The sequence below is a fragment of the Strongylocentrotus purpuratus genome, unplaced genomic scaffold (genome assembly GCF_000002235.5).
Source record: "Strongylocentrotus purpuratus isolate Spur 01 unplaced genomic scaffold, Spur_5.0 spur5_scaffold_10, whole genome shotgun sequence".
Lineage (NCBI taxonomy): Eukaryota > Metazoa > Echinodermata > Echinoidea > Camarodonta > Strongylocentrotidae > Strongylocentrotus > Strongylocentrotus purpuratus.
In genome coordinates, this window is record NW_022145595.1 from 376594 (window position 1) to 383177 (window position 6584).

At 39.5% G+C, this 6584-nt stretch overlaps 1 protein-coding gene across 1 annotated transcript in view; it reads right to left on the reverse strand.

Moving 5' to 3' along the window:
* The window catches only part of LOC754797 (sentrin-specific protease 1-like), a 33732-nt gene extending 30300 nt beyond the window's left edge, over nucleotides 1–3432 (reverse strand). The window contains exon 1 of the mRNA XM_030979032.1: nucleotides 3216–3432. The gene's annotated coding sequence lies outside the window, so the exon portion shown is untranslated. The remainder of the gene's footprint in view (nucleotides 1–3215) is intronic.
* Nucleotides 3433–6584: the final 3152 nt, after the last annotated feature.

A 6584-nucleotide genomic window follows, 5' to 3' on the forward strand; every position in this document is an offset into this window, starting at 1 on the left:
AAAGAAAAATTAACTGTTGCATTAAATAGAGTCATGGCATGGATAAAGGAAAATCGTCTTGTTTTTAACACTGACAAAACTTGTGTCATGTTAATAGGCTCTCGTGCTAATCTCAAAAAAATTGAATCTTTCATCATTTCATTAAATGGCAATTTGATCAAAAGAGTTCAATTAACCAAATGCTTAGGACTTTTGATAGATGAAGAATTGAAATGGTCTAAACAAATCGAAAACGTAAGTAAACTTACCCAGAAAAACATTAGCATGATATAGAGAGCAAAGAGGTTTTTGCCTCAAGAATCCTTAAAGTTACTTTATAACAGTCTAGTGTTGCCACGATTAGATTACTGCTCTGTTGTATGGTCGAACAGATTTCTTCTCATACAACTAAACTGCAAAAAATTCAAAAGAGGGCCGCAAGAATAATATTGAACAAGATATATGACACACCGTCGGCTGATTTGTTCACAAGTCCTAAATGGATGACACTAGACAAACGGTTTGAGTTAAGTCGCGTTATGATGATATATAAATGCGTTCATAACTTAGCATCTTCTTACCTTCAGGTAGGCTTAATCAATCCTAATGACGTACATGAGCATCATACAAGGCAAATAGACAGTGGATGTTTACGTGTGCCTAGATTTCACACTGATTGTTATAAGTGTAGCCCAATTGTTTCTTCCATATCTGAATGAAATAAGCTAGATAATTCGTTGACAACGGCTTCCTCTGTCAATTCATTAAAAAGATTGTTTAAACAAAGTTGTAATTTGTGAATGGCTCAGCCGAACATACACTACGTGCATGTTCTGTAATATTAACATGAATTAGAAGGTTGAGTTCTGGGAAGAGGTAAAAAATAATTTCGAGCGTTATCATCTTATTAGTGTGGAAGAACATCAGATAAGACATGTTCCCTAGAAAGCATGGCTCTTCAAGTGCCTTTATATTCTAAATATGTCATGTAACATCGTAAAAATCCAGGTAGGCTTTTTACGCCACGTGTTCGTGTAGTCCCATATACATCTTTCTGTGTACAGTACCAAGACTTGGCGAAATTTCTTATCCTTTTGATGATTCCAGAACCTTGCAATACACACAAATTCTTATGCTAGATGATCAACCTTTTCTGGTCGATTCCACACCGTTTCTTTCACAATGCAATCGCATGACATGAGCTCAACTTCATCTTGAATCAATATTTTCCTATTGACATTACTGTTTACTAGGTTAATGCTATATGTTTATTTTGCAAACGAGTATTATTTGTTTAACTTTTCTGTATAAACGTTATAAACGGTGTAAATATGTTCATGTTTATTCAGGGCCCCATGGAAGACCACTACTTGTTGTTGAATGGGCTACCCTATCAAAAGATTATAAATAAATAAATAAAAATAAAAGTAGACTGGAATTGAAAATGATAATAGTCTTTCTTTGCTTGGCGCAGAGCAGAACTCAGTATATTTCTTTATTTAGTATACTTTAACTTAGATTCACCAGTCTGCTTTGCTTTGTATCTACAAAACAAACGATGTTTTAAATGTATTGACCTACGTCAGGCGCGTACACAGGGGAGGGGTTTGGGGGGTTAAACACCCCCCCCCCCCCCTTCGATAATTTTTTGTGTGTAAACCCCCCCCCCTACATTTCTCTAACCCCCCCCCCCCCCCTTTGGATTTTTTTTTTTTTTTAAATAAAAAAAAAATATTCCCATGGTTGACCTAAAAAAGCTGACCTTACCCCCCCCCCCCCCCCCCCCCCAACGGAGCAAAATATCAAATTTTCAAAATTTCGAGACCAAAAAAAAAAAAAAGTGTCCTCTTACCGCCCCAATAAATGGTCTCTAAATTATCCACTACTGTCTATTTTAATAATTATTTAACTCTCATTAACATGAACCTAAATCTGGTTATTTGTTTTGCCTATAGTTTTCAGTTGTCTATTAGCATATGCTAAATGATGACGCTTTCCATCCTCCCCTACTTGTGATAGGCAAGGCCCTAAACCTTTTAGGGAATTGTATCAACTCCTAAAAACAAACCCTTTGAAAAACCCGGATAACTAACTGGTGCCTGAATCAAATTCTTTGAGCAAATTAAATGAATCATTCGTTAGAATAATCCGCTCAAGCTTAAATAGTTTTCCTTTTTTTTTTTGTCCTTTTACTAAATGGACAATTAGTTGAACTGAATCAACGGTGCAGCTAACTTAGCAAATTGATAAACAAAACATCTTTAATATACATCTACTCCCAGCCTCTATATGAATTTGAATGTTAGCAAACATTTAAAACAATTATACTTATAATCGCAAAAGATAATTAAAATACCAAACTTTTCCTCCAATATGACCTAAACAACTCCCTTCCTATCCTAAGGAGTTCGAAATGCACTCACAAGGAGTATTGGCTAACAAAACAGTAGCCTTGGGACTTCACTTTTCTTTATCAATTTACTTAAAATATCTACTTCATTTTCTTCCAAATTATTCCCCCTTTACCTGGCCCCTGGTAGTGGAGAACCACCCTTTCCCTTCCATCGGTAACCTCTTTCCTCTACTTTTGCTGAACAGGATCTAACAAAATGACCAAACCCCCCACAACGCCAGCAAGCACCCTTGCTTGATTGAGATTGAGATGTGTTATTTGGAACGTAATTGGGTGGAGATCGGGAAGTGGAGGAACTCTGACGCAACAATTGTAGTGGAGGACGACCGTTTCCCTGCCACTTGTAACCTCTTTCCTGTATTCTTAATGGACAGAATCTAACGAAATGACCAAAAATACCACAACACCAGCAAGGACCCCTAATTACTTGAGATGTGTTATCCTGAGGGTGATTAGATGGAGATCGGGGAGTGAATATATTCAGACGCAACATTTGCTCTAAAATTTGTTTTTGTTTTTCCATTTCACTCATTATGATACTGATCAATATTAAGTGCTTATATTATACTAATTTAGATTAAACGTAGGTTTAAGTTTAAATAATCTATCCTATGCTTACATTAATGCTAGCCAAAATTTGAAGAGCAAACGGGTACAAATAATTTCACCAACACACAATATTCGAACACTTAAACATTACTACAATATCTTTAAAGAATCTAGGACAAAAATCCAAAAATATCCAAAATTCAACGGACGATTCAATTTATCAGTTCAGTTTAGTTCAGTTCTCACTGTCCAATTCTCGACTTTCAAAACATACCTCAGCTCAGCTTAATTGTCTCCTTAATCAGCTCAGCTTGTCTCCTTATCTCAACTTGTCTCCCGCCGAAGGTTGCTCCCTACGAACTTGGCGTTGCAGACCAAAAAACCCAAGTTCAGCTGACAATCGAAGAATCATAAACATAAGGAACCTCCTTCAATTGCGTCCACGCTACTAGCAGGGTTGAGTATCGTGACGAGGCATCGGCGTTACTTTCCTCCCCGAGAGCTTCCCGATACGCGTTCTTCGGGTGCCAGGCCAGCTGACAAACCAGCTCCGGAGAATTCAGTCAGACCTTGAGTAACTCCTGTACGGGGAACCTCCTAAAGGTAATACGATTCAGATCGCCCAAGTAGATATGGTGTGCAAAAATTTCCACGAGGGGCAGTCGACTAAACAATTTTTCGTTAGCACATACCAAACGTTCAATTTCGCGGCATTTTCTCCCGTCGCGGACGTGTTGGTAACAGGTAAGAGGGGGGTCTCGGGAAACTTCTCTCTCCGTGGTGATCCTAATCACATTCACCGGAAGAATGTGCAATGTGTTCCAAGAAGGCCTCCAATTGCCCGTTGGCCCTTTTCGTACTGGACTACTCCGCTGAGCCACAAAAAAACATGCCTTCAATAAACGCCACGATAATCTGTCGCTAACTCCACCGGTGAGAAACAGTTCAGCAGCAGCAACTAAAATACTTCTGTGTTCCGAGCAAATGATATCGAGTTCGAGTGGTGGGTCGGCACGACGAACCAGCGGTAACCGCTAGCAAGCCAACGGCAAACTTCGCCGTTAACTAAAGAAAGTTGACCCCATCCGTATTACCAAATGTGGTGGTGGTAGTAAATGAGTTGAAGATGACAAGTTCAAACATAAATGAAAACACAAGAAGCTCGGAATTACAGTTGAAATAAACTCTCAAATAATATGAACTAAACTCACTTCAAAATCCCGCACCTCGCATTTAAATACCGCGGCACCCGATGAGGCTTAGATATTACATGATATTGCCAGCCAACCAGGAGGGCTCTTACGAAGCCAACCATTGCAAAACGGGATATATCCAATTACCCTTTAGGTCATCCGACCAATTAATTGAGGAGTTATACCTTTAATTAATTATAACCAATGACAAAGCATAATAGATGAGTGTTATCTGATCTAGTCACCGACAGAAATGGGAGGAGTCTATCTCTTCGCGAGAATGTCGCGTCCCCGGCAAAACAGTCTATTGTCTAACTTGTTATTGGAAATGAACACCTGTACATCTTAATGCAGGAATTCATTTCCAACGTGCTTTTCGAAATGAACACTTTAATCTAATGCAAGAATTCAAACCCAGGGGTTGTTTACCCGTTCCCGGCATACTATTGGAAACATAATTAATGTTATTTAACTTTTAGGTGAATACAATTAATCAACCCAGCTCGGCTCTTATATGGCTCTAGCGCCCCCTTTAGCCCAAATGAGCGTACTACTACAATCGTTATAATTATATTTCAAACATGTATAGTTACAATTATATATTAATCATGCATAGTTTGGCAACAAAATAAAAAGAAATAAGAAAATTATGATTTTCTGAGCATGTGGGTAAAGGTTGGGACTAAGAAACGATGTACGAAAATAGGAAAGAGATGAGAAAGTTAAAGTTGATACTCTAAGACAATCCCAAATACTGAGATAATTACATAAATAGAAAGCTTTTAACCCCCATAATAAAACCAAATGGTGTCCACCCGACAAAACAAGTTTAGAATAATGAATTTATTCGAGTAAACTCTACCAAAATATCTAAGTCTGAAACCCGGAAGTGCACGTAGAGTCGGGCCTCTATCCGTGACGTCACGAACGGGACTCATGGGCTCAGTGAGAGTGAATGGCAATGATATCCCTACGTAAATGCTATCCTGTCAGAGCTTTAAAGATTTGTTGTTGTTAAGGAGTATATTTGATGGATTTTCTGTTTTCATTTGAATGAAGAATAACGAAGCCCGGCCCCCCCCCCCACTCAGTGTTATTTAGGGTACGCGTATGCTTGTACCCTCTTTTTGAAAAGACCCCCTATCTGAGCACTGCCAACATTTCCGAACCCCCCTTTCGCGGGCTTTTCACGGGCTTTTCCTGCCTTGAAGACCCCCCTAAATCCGGAACGCTGCTCAATGTACCCCCCTATATCAGGACATGCAGACACCCCCCCCCCCCCCCCCCTCTCATCTCAGATAAGCTGTCATTACTGGTTGGCACTTCTTCAAGTTCAAGTTCTTCTTCTTGATCATTTTGAAGCACAATTTTGTTTAGGGCTTCAATATTACACCATATCACAGACACTGATAACATGAAGGGCCTTGCATCTCAGATTTAACATTGTTAAACGATCCCTTTAATACACAGCCAGGAATACTAATGCAGCTGTGTGTGAATTAGGGTAGCCTACACTACAGTACAAAACTACATACTAGGTCTAGATTCAAGTCCCACATATTCATTTTCATGGGTGTAGGAAAATGAGTTTGAAAGTGTTATTATTGCGATCAAACAATAGGGCAAACTACTCACCTGAATGTGCCACCCTGTGAGCCACAGGTAGACAGCCACAATATCCACAACATCCACAACGAGGAGACTGTGGGTCCTGCTCAAAGACGTCCCAATCATGACAATTTTGGCAGGGCCCACGCCTCATAGCCCATCTTGATGCCCCGGCTTGATGCCGAGCCTAGCCCGATATGCATGATGAGCGCGCCGTAAAGACTATACGTTCTGTTGTTATCTCTCTCTCTCTCTCTCTCTCACAGATTTTGAGAAGTCCGTACTGCCCCTGTACTGGGACGGGAGTGCATGGGACTCAATGTTTTTACTTTTCATAATGAAATAATCCTGAATGAGCTTTCAAAACTAGCAGGAATTTCTGAAATCTGATCGCGGGATTTCATCAATTTTTCTATGTTCAACTTCAAGATTTTTTATAACCCCCTTTTTTAATTACAAAGAGATGAGAGAAAAACACCCCTTTTTTAAAGAAATCTCCGGGTGAAAGTCAAATACACCCCCTTTTTTTACATTCTCGGGCCGGACTTTGTCGCACGAAAAGTACCCCTTTACCGGACATTTTGGCAACACGCATGCGGTCATTTCCAAACCTGAGTGGGGGGGCCGGGTAACGAAGCAACATTTTCCAGTCGCTGATTTCTTTTTATATCCTCATATTCACCTATTTGGTAGAGATTTAAGACGAGTTTACTGCTTAGGAATTAAAGTTAAATCGTGCACGTATGAATAGGCGGATGCATTATATTGTCATCAGATAAGTACAGGAGCAGTTTTGTAAAACGAATAGGTCTAGAACTATAATAGTACCATAGTATGATAGT